The sequence below is a fragment of the Protomyctophum parallelum genome (genome assembly GCF_964188405.1).
Source record: "Protomyctophum parallelum genome assembly, chromosome: 11".
Classification (NCBI taxonomy): domain Eukaryota; kingdom Metazoa; phylum Chordata; class Actinopteri; order Myctophiformes; family Myctophidae; genus Protomyctophum; species Protomyctophum parallelum.
Genome location: NC_139707.1, coordinates 23,165,356 through 23,180,354, shown reverse-complemented (window position 1 = coordinate 23,180,354; position 14,999 = coordinate 23,165,356).

Here is a 14,999-nt window from a genome sequence, read left to right as displayed (position 1 = left end):
GGCTATTAGACACCGGGCCCTGCAGGAAACAAAAGAGAGACACATGACAGGGACACCTTGAAATATAAATGTTACTTAGAAGAGCCAGGGTTTTTTTCTTTTTTAAATGGAAACAGTAAAAACTCAAATAACAAAAGAATATCTAGTTTTAAAGAATAGACCTGTTGAGAACTGTAGTTTTCGCTGGCTGCCGGGCGTGGCTGCACTAATAACTTTGGGGCAGGCCCGTCTAGAAATGGACAGGTGAGAACTCTAGTTTTCACCGGCTGCTGGGCGCTACTCTTTCACTACTGTCACACACCTCCCAGGACAATAGTTTGTCTCAAATACATCTGGATAGACATCTGGATGTCTATCGTATTGCTTGCTAATTATCTTCTCCCCCGTCTGATTATCCATGCACTCCTTCATTTTGTATCCCCCTCCCTCCTTTCTGCAATCCAGGATCATCCAAGTGGTTGTTCACCTCCCTGTGAACAGAAATGGTCTCATTATCTCCACCACCTAAAGTGCGTGCAGTTGTTTGCCTGCGTGTGTGTGTGTGTGTGTGTGTGTGTGTGTGTGTGTGTGTGTGTGTGTGTGTGTGTGGAGAATGTTCTCTCCATAAATCCCCAATTCCCATGTCTTCCTCTGTCAGCTGGTTTAATTTGGGAGGTGACTTGAGTTCTAGGCATTTCAAGGACTGGAATTTCCCAAAAGATTTGCTACTTTTTCATTTTCTAGCACACTTATCGTGACATGACTCCATTAACTGCTGCCAAACTGCACCTGTACATTAGCCACTGTGGTTGTTTGCACCCAGTATTGCAGGATTTCACATATTAGAACATATTGCCAATTTTCTTAAATCAAAAGGTTAAACATGTAGCCTACAGGTACATAAGAGTACAATACATTTTTGTTTGGCTTCCTTCGGACAATGCAGCAGCATAGATACCGGTAATAACATTAGAATAATGATTAGTAAAGACGTAAAAAGCTTGTCAATAGCTAGGCTTTTCCTGGACTTTGGTTCTGATCAGTTACTGACGAAAAGTGGATTCTTAAGTGGTGATGTAACAGCAGCACAATTCGAATACAGTGCAATGAGACTGCAGAATTAATACATACTGACCTCATGAAATAAGTTGTTACCTTTGAAGCCAAACTGGGGATGTGGGAGCAATTAAGGAGAACTTAGGTTCATCCAAAGTTTACACCGTTAATGATATATCCAATCCAATCAAGCTATCCGACTTACTTTAATTTGGCCATAAAGAGCAAAGAGAGGAAGAGCAGATACTGGAAAATGCTGTTATTTGCATGAGAAATCCACAAGCACTATAGGGTGTCGAGCACGGCTCTTATGATTGCAATACAGCATGGCAGACAGAAGAAGAAACTAGATTCTTCTCACACCTATAAAAAAAAGAGTTGGGTGCAAAGAAGATGACACCAAAAGTATATTGTACAAACAGACTCCATGCACTGTCTACTCTACTATACAGGCTTCATGCCACCCGAGGAAGTGTAAATATATTCATTTTAATCTCAAGATGGTGTGCGGGAGTCGATTCATTTGTTTTGTTTACGGTATGGTGGTATTGTTCTTTGCTGTTTTCCCCAAATTTTCCTCACAATTTTAGTTGATGCCAAATCCCCATATGTACTGTGGCGTGCTGCGGTCCCTGGTGCTGCCTCTGTTGGTCTCGGGGAGGGTGATGTAGGCAACCACATGCCTCCCCAATACACATGGAGTTGCCAGCCGCTTCTTTTCACCCGACAACGAGGAGTTTCAAGCTGGGAGAATGGATCACACGTGGAGATTCAGGCTGTCTTCCTGGTCATGCATGTCACAATTATTACATAATCGCCTAATTGCAATTATTTCAAATGAATCTATTCTTTTACATATTCATCAATCGTTCCATGTTGAAAAATGTCCATACATTTTCAAAAATAGCTTGGGCTACATGTCACAAAATATTACAAATTATTAAATGTGACAGTTATTTGTCATATCTGCCTTGTGCAATTGATATATTGTGATTACGAACAGAACAGAACAGAAATACAAATTGTAATGTTCCAATGTTCAATGTTCAATGACAGTGGGTGTGGGGGTGGGGGGGGGGGGGGTTGTTTACTGTAAGAATGAAAGTGGTGGTGAAGGTGGGGTCGCATCATCAATGGGATGGTGGATGTTAGGGAGGGACCTGGATCCCCTAAGCACCTGTTATGAGCCATTTGACATTCATACAATACGTCTCATCAAGCAGTAGTCCTACTCGACCACAGGAACAAAATGTCTCGATAGAAGAGCAGGGAGACCAATTCCAACCATAGATTGTATTAACACACACTACCATACAGATTTAATTCAAAATAATATTTTCACACAAAAAAACGGATTGCAGCTTTAAGCCTGAGTTATATTGAGTTGTGCACTGCACGGGTGACCCTCACCAAAAATAGCAGTTCTAGAAGGATTTGTCACAGCTCCGTATAAGGTGTACTCATGCAACTTCACCAAAGTATGGAGGTATGGAAATAAAGGGCTCTATTTTTGTCCATGCTAAACCCCTTAACATCTTACAGTTTTTTACTATTTTGAATTTTTTAATAGTTCAACTAGTCAATCTACATCGACGTGTTTTGAGCTTGTAGATTGGCTATTTTAAGTATTCAAAAATGTTTTTCCAAACAGTAAAAAAAAAGTTTAGGGATAAGGTATTTAGCATGGACGAAAATAGAGCCCAAAGTGTCCAGAGAGTATGTTGTCTCTCACTGGAAAATACCAAAACAATGCAACAGCAGAAAGTATCTTTACAATGGATTTTGTGTTGGTTTTGTGTGACAATAATTTTTCCCCATCCAGCAGCTATAGTGCACCAACCTCGCTGACTTGTCTGTTTTTGTGTTAATTACAAAGTAGAGAAATCTGGGTCCCTCTTTGGGATTTCTTGTAAAATAGAGCAATGATGATTGCATTGCTTATGCAGAACCCCAACCTAGAGCCTTCTGTTGATGAAGTTGCATCATTAACTCTCATTCAGACTCTCTGGGCTCTGTCTATTGGGGTTATATCAGACTGTCTAAATAGCTTATTATGGAAGTCACATCAGCAGAGAAAACCCTCATCCTTACAGTGTGTCTTATTGCTAGTGTCATTTTATTTATCCTTTTTTAATGCATCTGGATATGCAAAACACATCGTTCATTCAAAAAACAAGGTTGCTGTGTGTGTGTGTGTGTGTGTGTGTGTGTGTGTGTGTGTGTGTGTGTGTGTGTGTGTGTGTGTGTGCGAGCGCGCACGCGCAAGTAGGCCAGACAGTTCGGCCATGAGTCAACCGTCCTTATCTCCTGAGAAAGGAGACTCCTTGACATGAATCACAACATAAAAAACAGCGAACCGAAACACCACACAACAATACACACTAGGCCACGATACTGACCATATGATACTTATGCGTATTTTAGTACATTTTAGTGCATGATTGCACACACACACACACACACACACACACACACACACACACACACAGAGCCTATTCGCCTTAACACGCCCTAAGTCTGCTCTCAGAAGGAATTCATGAGGGATATTTTATTCACCCTACTGCAAAAACCTGATGTGAGTCACCACTGAAATGTAAATGAAGGTTGACATGAACAGAGATGAACTCACTGGTAAACTGTCTGTCTGTGTGTCACGCTGTAACACCACCGGCCCGCCACCAGAGGGCACAATTTATTCTAATTGTTGTTATTGCAATTTACGAGCTGCGTTTGCTTCCCGCGTCGGCGCGTCTTACTTGTATACAGAATACTACATACAAGAATACACTCAATACAGTAGTACACACAATCTTGAATTCAAGATCTCCATTCTGACTCATCAGTGCATCTACACCAATATCCCCCCCCCCCCCCCCCATACCTCAAAGAACTACAAAAAAACCGCAAAACTCGAAGCCTCCGCTCCTCTATAACACCAACCTTCTCCCCGTCCCCAACACCATGTTCCACACCATGGGCGACCTGGCCTTCTGCTATACAGCCCCATGTCTGTCAAATTCCCTCCCCGAACACCTGAGAGCGCCAGTGCACTGATGTTTTCGAAAATGTACCTTTTTAACAAAGCATTTACTTATTATTCTTGGGCCATTTTTGTCTTTGCCCTGTTTTTACCTAGATTAAAAAAGTTGACCATTAGTTTAACCAAGTGGGGTCCCATGTAACTGTTTGATTGCCTATGCTGATTTTATGCCTTGTTTTTAAACCCTGTATGTAGAATGTTGAGATTTGCAAGAATGTAAAGTGTGTTGCAAATAAAATGTATTATAAATAAATAATAAATATATGATGTATATACCAGTAACATGTACGCATCCGCCTGGGAGATGACTGTTGGGCGAGGGCTGCCTGGCGCCTTGGCATGGGGGGTCAGATCAACATATGGAATGAATAGATTAGAGGGTATGCACATGCATGAAGTGAATGGGAAATCGAGTGGCAAAGTGACTTGGCAAAGTGAGTTTAATGTCGTTTAACGTCGTTTAATGCAATCAGATAGGACTTTTCTGTTTGAAAGTATGGTCAATTAAGGCCAGAAAAGTAGTTTTTTGCCACTCAGTAGGAGTAGGCGTTCCTGCATAACTTCCGGGTATGATGATGATGTCACGCACATATCCCTCTATCAATGATTTTTTTCCCAAGTGCCTGGAAAAAAGCTATTGTAACACCCATTTTTAAGGCTGGGGACCAAACAAATGTGGCTAACTATAGACCAATTAACATTCTAACTGTTGTGTCCAAAGTGGCTGAGAAATGGGTGGCCCAACAACTAACCGCTAATTTGAACTCGGACCACAATCCTCTGCACAGTTCGTTTTTCACTCCAACCATTCAACAGAAACAGCTAACTAGCAGCAGAGAAATGTTCTTCTCACGTAACTCCACAGACCCTGACATTGGCTGGGTTTCCCAAATACATTTTGTGTTGCACGTAGCTTGAACACACCCGCTAGGCCGCAAACAGAAGCTTGTGTGCGGCCTAATTGGCTGCATGGCAGCCAATCAGACACTGTTGTCCTTTTTTGGGAAACACTGTCAAACACAACGACATAGAAATAGACCACCTAGAATAGAGCACAGCCATACCTGTCCTCATTGCGCACGTAAGGCCTCTTGCTGTCCTGCATGAATACATTTAGAAGCAAACCTGTTTCCCTAAAGCCTCTTTTTACACACACCTGTCGACATGTGGCAGTAAGTATAGTAAAACCATTCGCAGAGAAATGTGTGATGTGAGTGGTGACATGTAGGCCTACTTCAGCATCAAAGAAATTAAATTCACACACACACACACACACACACACACACACACACACACGAAGTGATGAATTGAATTGAATAACATTCGATTGTGGGTTAATAAATATAGGCCTAGACAAGGAGGTTAAATGGGAGGCTATTGTGCAGTCAAAGTTACCAATACAAGCTAGTTAATTCAGCATTCTTTCTTTGACTGGTCAGGCTGGTATGGTAGACCTCAGGCCTACCAATATAGGCCTCAGGTCTACCATACCAGGCCTCAGGCCTACCAATATATAGGCCTCAGGCCTACCAATATATACGTAGGCCTCAGGCCTACCATACCAGGCCTCAGGCCTACCATAACAGGCTGCAGGCCTACCATTGCGTGGCACATCTGCACGGAATATCTATGTTCACAGTGAAAGGGGGTGTTGTTGAGAAGAACCACACACATACTCACTATATGCATATTTCGTTTTTGGAAACCCAGCCATTGACATTCTTATCAAGGGTAACAGCATTCAGGTAGTATCCGAATTTAAATATCTTGGAATGACACTAGACTCAAACTTGACATTTAAAAAACAGATAAAAAATGTAGCCAATAAAATCGAATTGAATCTATCTAACTTCAGACACATAAGACCATATCTCACAACAGACACAGCTAAACTCTTCATGCTATGCTAGAATAACTTTACAAACAGACATTAAAAACTCTTGACCACAAGCCCAACCGTTACCACCATTGCCATATATAGTACAACTTATTTACTTTTGACAGCTTCAAACATTTTGAAAATGCTTGTCTCATTTTTAAGATCTTAAATAGACTTGCACCTCCACCACTGAAACAGTTCATAGATCGAAGGGACAGTGGTGATAGAACAATAAGGGCAACCAGAGGGGACTGTGAAGTGCCAATCAGACGTAATGTGTTTGGTAAAACAGTCTTCTCTGTTAGAGCTTCCCATCACTGGAACAGTCTCCCTTACAGAAGTAAGAGAGACCTCTAACTATTTGAAATTCAACCTGAAGAGGTGGCTAAAAACAAATAAAATCTGTAATCATGAGTAATCAGCTCTATTTATCACTGGTGTCTCAATTCACTCTGTGGTTGTTTTGTCCCCTGTGCAATGTTGTATTGTATGTATAGTGTTACTACCATTTTTAAGAGCCTGCTCAGGGAGTACAGATGTAAATTATGGCTAACTCTGGCCCATTTACATGGATGTGAAAACTGTCCAAACACTGCTCAATTCCATTTCACTATTTCCATCTCACCACTGGCTATAGTCCCAGCGGAACTGAACTGAAATTAATCTGTAATGTAAAATGATTAAAGAGTAGATTTGTACTTGATTTGCCACGTGCAGCTGCCCTGCCCTGCCTATTCTCCTCTGGTCTAGCTCGCGCTGACAATCTAATAGTCTCATACTATTTCCTATAGAAGTCAATGTGCCCTTATCGTTTTTATTAAATAAGAACATATGAAGCACCACTGCATACAGTGCATAGCCTCCCTTCTGAACTAGAAAGGGAGCAAATTAGACCCGGGCAACTACCGTCCTATTTCTATTCTTATAGGTTGTGGAGTCTCGCCACAGTACCACCAGAATAATGGGCGCGTTCCTATGACAACCAGACAAACGCCGACCTCGCCGACGCGCTCCGCCCACGGACGTGTCATAGACGCCATCTACTACCCCAGTGCGATCCTACACCAGCTGCGTCTAATGCGGCCGCCGCCCGATTAGCAATCAGCGACAGCCGCAACCTGTCAGCCGCGCCCTTTATAAACGCCAGTTGAACTTAGCCCTGACACTGGCTGGTTCACCCAAGAACGCTCAGACAATGTATGTCGGCAGCTTGGCGCTGGATGGTAAGTCCACACTCCTCTCGGTACCGGATCCCTCGACACTATCTAAAACTCACTGTTTGATTGTTTGTACCGCAACTCAATTCTGTCTTGTATTCCACTTCATCAGGCTTGTAGGAGTGTGGCTGAAAGCACACACGGGAGTGTGTGCCCCCCATAAATAAGTGACGAGTGGAAAGCCGCACATATACCTGGAAACCCACCTGACTCGGTTCGGGGACGAGTAGCAGAAGACGGGACCCTCGTATCGACTGGCAGCCCACCGCACGTTAAGGTCACAGTAAGACAACTGTTCTCTCACTATCACACGTTTGGCTAAGAAGAGGCACTTACAGACACTTGAGAAGCTAAGGATAATAATAAGAATTGTGAATGAAGAAAAGCACCTTGTTGATGTTTACTGAAGAGAAGACATATAGTTAACTGTGTCACGTTAACCCTGAAGACTGTGAAAGAAGAAGACCTTGTTGATGTTTATCGAAGAAAGCATATTCTAGTTAAAGTGTCACATTAACCCTGTGAACAAAGACTGGCAGGTTGTGTTCAGTTAAACCCTTAAGACTTTAAGTTGGCGAGAGCCCCGCCTTACTCCGGTGAAAGAAGACCGAGACTGTGATTAGAAATATAGTGCTCTTTTCTCTTAACCCACTGGCTGCCTTTGACGTACCTCTACGGCGACCCCAGTATATAGAGAGAAATCAGAGTATAAATGCTTGTGTACCTACCTGTTGGCCGAGCCTAAGGGGCCCTAGGGTACATACTCACCCGGTCCCGAACCAAGTACTTTTACTCTGATTACTCGCCCAAATGTATCCGAGTACTTCTACTCAAAAGTACCCTTCTGTGCCCTGTGGATAGAGAAGACTACCTAACATCGTACCTACCTCCGGGGGAGCCTCCTGGCACCCTCTGGACCCTGGAAAAGAAGAGGAAAGTTATAGAAAAGTCTAGTTGGTAGATAGCCTAGACCGGAGTCTCAGGCCCCAACCCTATACTTACCTTGTGCTCTGACCGCTTGCTAACACCCCTCTCATCCTCTGCAGTGACGATCCAATCCAAGGAGGCCTGACTTCAAGGAAGAATGTTATCTCATGCATAATCTGATGTGATATTGACTTTTGTCTGACATTATCTGAAATAAAACAAGGGGCACCACCGTGTGTCAAACCCTTGATACTGCATTCTGACTCCTGATTCCCACCCGACCTCCCACAAGGTCCATCTCGAAAGTGATGGAAAAAATTGTCTATGAACAGGTTAAAAAGTATCTTGCCACAAAAAATATATATATTTGAGCGACCACATCAAACATGAGGTGGATGCTGGCAAATACTCGAGGCATGGACATGCTGGACCTCCAAAAGGCTTTTGACACCGTGAACCACTCCATACTGGTTAACAAGCTAAAAGCAATTGGTTTTGATAGCACATCAGTGAGCTGGATGCAATCCTCCCTGGATTCGCTACAGCACCAAGATACCCTACCTGTCTAAATACTTCCTTAATGTCAACGAAGTCCACACCCACAACACCAGAGGGAGTTCAACAAACCATGTGCAACCCAGATTCGGCACAAACAAGGGGCTAAATTAATTTCACTCCCATCATGCCACCAAAATGTGGAACGCCCTACCAACAGTCATTAAGACTGGTTGACTCCTTCAAAACTGCTCTCTTGGTAGTGCTGTCGCCTCACAGCTAGAAGGTCCTGGGTTCGATTCCCGCTGGGGACGCTGTGGGCACTGGCGGCGTGTTCCCTCCTCCGCGTCATCAGTGCCCATACCCGAGGTGGGGGTCGGCGATAGGGCCTTTCTGTGTGGAGTTTGCGTGTTCTCCCCGTGTCCCCTAGGGTAGATACCCTCACAAAAACATGCCGTAATCCTGGTCTCTAAAACTACCTCCCCCTGGCCAGCCGGGGCGCCTGATGGAGGGGAAAGGAACTGGTCGGAATAACGTGTCCCTTCCACGCGTTACGTCCGGCCGGGGAAATTCCCCTCTGTCAGGTGAAAAGAAGCAGCTTGGACTACTCATGCATAGAAGGAGGCATGAGGTCAGTCCGCTGCCCCACCAGGTTGGCAGAGGAAGTGTAGCGCCCAGGATTACATTAGATAATTGGCACTGGGTGAAAAGAAAACTGGGTTACAAAATCATGGGATAAAAATTCTGAAAAAAAAACAAAAGTGCTCTCAAAGGGCACCTACGGATGGCTGCAATACGAAACTGGCCCCGTCAAATCTGAATCCCCACCCACCCCTTTTCCCCCTCACTGTATATTTGTTTCTTTTCCCTTTTTACCTCCTATGATGATTTCCTGTTTTGACTATATTCGTACGTCCCTATTGTATGGTGTCTCCCATTATTATAATAATAAAAAAACTTTATTTGTATAGCACCTTTCATGACATGAAATGCAGCTCAAAGTGCTTTACAGAACAATGGAGAATAAAAGAAAAGCAAGGCAACGACATTAAAAAAACAAGCAGTAATGCAATACAGTGAGGACATGAATAATAAAAAAATTAAAGATCAATTAAAAGCAATGTTGTAGAAGTGGGTCTTGAGCTGAGCTTTAAAAATGTCTACAGAGGCTGCCTGACGAAGGTACAGTGGGAGCTTGTTCCATGCCGACGGCCCGTAGAAGCAAAAAGCTGCTTCCCCGTATTTTTTTGTTGCCATTTTTTTAGGCAAAGCGAGCAGGCCAGCAGTGGAAGACCTTAGGGGGCGGTTTGGGACATATTTAGGCAGGCAGTCATGTAGGTAGAATGTCCATGAGGCCCTGAATAGATGTGGATGCAGAAATGTACAGTAATTGTAGCAGGCTAGCAGCAGTGGTTGCAATCTGAGCATTAGAGGCGCCTAGGCATAGGTGGAGTGAGAGAGTTGGCAAGTGAATGTGACATCTTAAATAGACCACCTTATTACGAGAGCGAGAGAGAGAGAGAGAGAGAGAGAGAGCGAGAGAGCGAGAGAGAGAGAGAGAGAGAGTGTAGGTCTCACTCCATTATGTGCAGTTATATTTCTGAAAGTGTTGTATTCATGTGGTATGTTTGACGACATGTATCCCAATTCGTAATCTTTATCTATGCTGCTATAAAGTGAAATAGGTTTCGGTAACGGTATATGCATAATGTTTAGTATGATATATTGTATATACTGTATACTACTACTGATAGGGGGAAGGGGGAATTACAGTACAGCGTATATATTAGAACATACTCTGTGTGTGTGTTTTATTTAATTATTTGACAGGGACAAAGCTCATTAATCAACAGTTTTCACATCAATGTAAATGGGCCAGAGTTAGCCAAAGCTAAATTTCATCTGTAGTCCCTGGGCAGGCTCTTAAAAAGTGAATGATAAAAGAAAGAGTGCACACAACACCATGCGTTGATGCCATGTGTGCATGTGCAGGCACCCATCACTACGTCCATGTGTGTGTGTGTGTGTGTGTGTGTGTGTGTGTGTGTGTGTGCGTGCGGTGCGCACGCATGCAGTGCACTGCAGTAGGCCTACCACTTGTCTTGAGCTAGCTCACGTATCACACATACCTTATTATGTTTATGTGTGTCCTTGTGCGCTTGTAACTGTATGCATGTGAGTGTGAGCTCCCATCTATTAAGTCCCCATCTGCGTTCCCATTAAGTCATGTCAATGACATCTATATCTTCAACAGCTGACTAGGGCCTATGTTATGACTTTAGGAGACGACGCGCTCCAAAGAATTGCAACAGTAAACTGCTTCCCACACATGCCTTAGTGAGCTGTTGCCTTTGTTTTCCCTGTCTCTATGGTTCATCTTCCATGGTCGGCTCATTAAAATGTGCTGCATGCGTTTCTCAAGAATGTCCATGAGGCCCTGAAGTAATATCTACCATTTGTGTCAGTGGTAGATGTTGACTTCCCACGCAGGAGGCCAGGGTGTGAATCCATATTGGGGCTTACCCAATATGGATTACTTTTCCGTTTTCTCTGCGGCCAGCCCCTGAGGACCAGAAGCCTAATATTTCCCTTGGGCAGGTGGGATTCCCCTTTGGCTAAGAGGTAAGATGTTTGGACTGGAGACCATGCAGTGGCTGAATCAATAATGGTGCATGTTAGTTCATCACCCTACTTAATTCATGAATGCAAAATAAATATTAAACCATGGATAAAATCGTTCCCTGAAAAAAAGGACCATCATTCCTAATTTCAACCGTTATTGATCCAGAGAAGGAAATGTAGGCATCATATAGCAAGCAACGACACCAAAAAGGAAAGGCACAGGCAAAACTAAAATTGTAAAAAACTAAAATACATAAATAAAATAAGTTAAGATACTGGCTAATCAATCTCTTAAGACAGATTCAAAAAGGTTTTGATATTACATAAGACCACTTAGACTCACTCTGTCACGTGTAGGTGAGGTAAGGACCCAAACGCAGGACAGCCAGGCTCTCTCTAGGTCGTCCTCAGACGAGCCCTCCATCGTCGTTTCCAGTCATCCCGATTCTCCACTCTACATCCAGCCAGTTCGTTGGTACTTTGCACTCCTGCATCGCTCTTGAGTACATCCACGTATGTTAGCGTGGGGTGTCCTCGTGATCGATGCCCGTGTGTTGGTTCCCAGAGCACCAGTTTGCTGGCTGGCAGTTCTTGATGCCTTTGGCAGTGTCCTGCTAGTCTCATTCTCCTGGCTGCTATTTTCTGGCTCACCCTTGGTAATCCCTCATACAGAGTATGAGTATGGTAGTGTTCAAAACCATGAATTGGTGTTTTATACAGAAGACAGGTGAACATGAACAACTTAAAACAGACTCAAACAGGTGACAGGAAACAATGACTCAACAAGGACTGACTGGGGAACAAGACACATGAGGGTTGATTACAAAATGAGACACAGCTGGAGCAAACAAACATAGAACCATGAAAACTAGACCAGGGAACAATACATAGAAATACAAGACCTAGACAAAAGTCTGTGACTGTGACACTGACACTCCACCAGACCATCTGAAAAGTATGTTAATTTATAGTGGCCTGTGGCACTGTTGACATGTTATGGAAATCCAGGTTTGTTTTGATAGTGGCTTTAAGCTCATCTGTATTGTTGGGTCTGGTATTGACAATACAACATAGATTCTCTATCTATGGGATTCAGGTCAGGCAGTTGGCTGGTCAGTGAAGCGCCGTAATGGCACAGAAAAGGAAATTAGCATCTCTATAAAGATGTTTTTGTATTGATTGAATACTTTCTGAACAGTTTGCAAAGAAAAGGGAACGGTGGCACAGACTTATACAAAATAAATGCTAAAAGGATAACCCAAATGACATTAAAGTCCTGTGTATTCATTCATCATGGCTGCGTTAGTGTCAATGTCCGGCCAAGTGGAGGCAGCATAGCTTGATAGGGCCACTTTGAGGCCAGCACACATCACACCTGTAACTGGCCACGAAATGGTGTCAGTATTGCACTGCAATAACAGATAAATAAAGCTTGGCTAAACGGCATTGGCCACACATCCAGGTCTTTAGTTAAGTTATAAGACCTGGTACTTCCGACACACAAAATAGGGCCCTTAGTGTCTGGTCTGCATTACGAAACGTATGCACCTTTACTATACTGTATGTTAGATATTGCCTGTAATGTATATCATCGGATGTACAGTACATACATAGCTACATATGATCAGATGTGTTGGTGAGTTCTTATAACAGTGCTCTTTAGACCAAAGAATACAGTACTGTCACACACTACTCCTTTTGTAATGGCTGGGGTTCCCCCATTGAGTCAAAATGGGTGTTATACTGTTGCATCCCATAAGATGGTATTCTGACACCACTGATGGCTAAATCTAGGTCAATTGTGTGTAGCCTACAGTAGATAGTTGAAATATGAACTAATGTTTATGCTGTTGCTATGAGGCAGTGTGTGGAATATATGACTACATTTGACCAAGACCAAGAAGTGAGAAAGAAGAGAGCCTCACATAATAAATGTCTGGCAAGGCAGTTTAAGTGCCAAAATATCCATATTGAATGAAAGTACACTTTTTGGTGGGCTATTGCATTTTGGTTGCCTTGAATGCATTTCAGTTCTATCTTAACAACTCACTAACCCAAACATCGCTCTTTATATTTGTACGACGTTGTTGCGTGCAGCTCTGCTCACAACACGTCACATCGCGACACACTGTGAGCTTGCAGATCAGCTATTTCATTCGTGGCACAAAGTATAAATCAGGCTTAATTAATCTCCATTTCCATCACTCTTGGTGCAGTTCCACTTTCATGTCCTCGGCTCTGCAAAGTAAGTTGTGCAATATTAGCCTACAGCCAGTTGAATTGTGGAGCTTTTTTGACTTCACACTGACTCATTCTAAATAAAGCCAAGTATGATTTTAGCCCAAAGCAAGACAATCCTTCCTTCTCTGGAGCAAGGTTAGCGTCAGCTTTGTATCATTAAAAATAGAATTGCAGGATTTAGCCAAGGGCAAACTGGTGGATTGTGGAAAAAGGCTGGATCAGCCTGGGGGCTTCTCCCAGCCCATAGGACTCACGATAGTCTTGTTTTCAACATATAAAGAATGTACAACGCACTTAGGGGCAGAAATAAGCACTCGAGAGCTCTGAGAATAGTGTAGCTACTGGCTACCAGTAGTGGAAATTAACACATGAAGGTGCACCATATGACCAATAGGAGACTGGCCATCTCTTCACCTAGTGCAACTCTTTCACTCATTTTGTTAAATGCTATTATTCAAAAGGTGGGTTATCATTCAGCGTATGCTATAGCTATCATTTTCTATATATATAGCCTATATCCACAAATATGTTGATGTGGCATATACAAATATATGTTCATATATTTTAGGATTTGTTTCTAGGGTGGGATGTCTGTATTTCTCTAAATCTATGTTAAAAAAATCAGCCGCCGCCCAACACGCTGAACGCAGCAGGACACTCTTGCCTTTTCCTGAAACTTGGCAGCCCTGGTACATTTACTAAATGCCTACTTCTTCCACCACTGCTGGGAATAGTGTGGCTACACGGACCACGGTACACCTACAGTATGGGCTATACACTGGCACTGCCTGCTGCAATTTTATTACGTCTCCCAGGGAGGAAGATGTGATGTCATCAACATGTGTCCGTTCTAATGCAAAAAAAAAATTGTTTGACAGCTGAGACTGTGCAAGGTTTTCTGTGCTCATAAACATAATGAACTCTCTAGTTCCCTCCCACACTCGTGCATCGCCTCTCTGCTTTTATCAATGACTTGTGCACGCACACACATATACCCACGCTAGGGTCAAGTGTTTTTTTGTTTGTTTTTTTGTTCCCCCGTTTTTGTAGGCCTCAAGATCAGCCAGATTATAGTTATGGTCACCCCAATGTAGATCAGCCAGATTATAGTTATGGTCACCCCAATGTAGTTTTTTTAAAATACTAATAATAATAATAATAATAATAATAATAAACTATTATTAAAAAACAAACAAAAAAACAACCCCTTTTATTTTTTACATAATAGTTGAATTTTGTATGTAATACTATAAGTAAACTAGGCAACTAGTAAAAATCACTAGAAGTGAAAGCCCTAGCCCACGCACATTTTTAAAGTGCCGCACGCACGCACGCACGCACGCACGCACGCACGCACGCACGCACGCACGCACGCACGCACGCACGCACGCACACACACACACACACACACACACACACACACACACACACACACACACACACACACACACACACACACACACACACACACACACACACACACACACACACACACACACACACACACACACCACGTACATGCCCCCACGTTTCTAAACAAAAC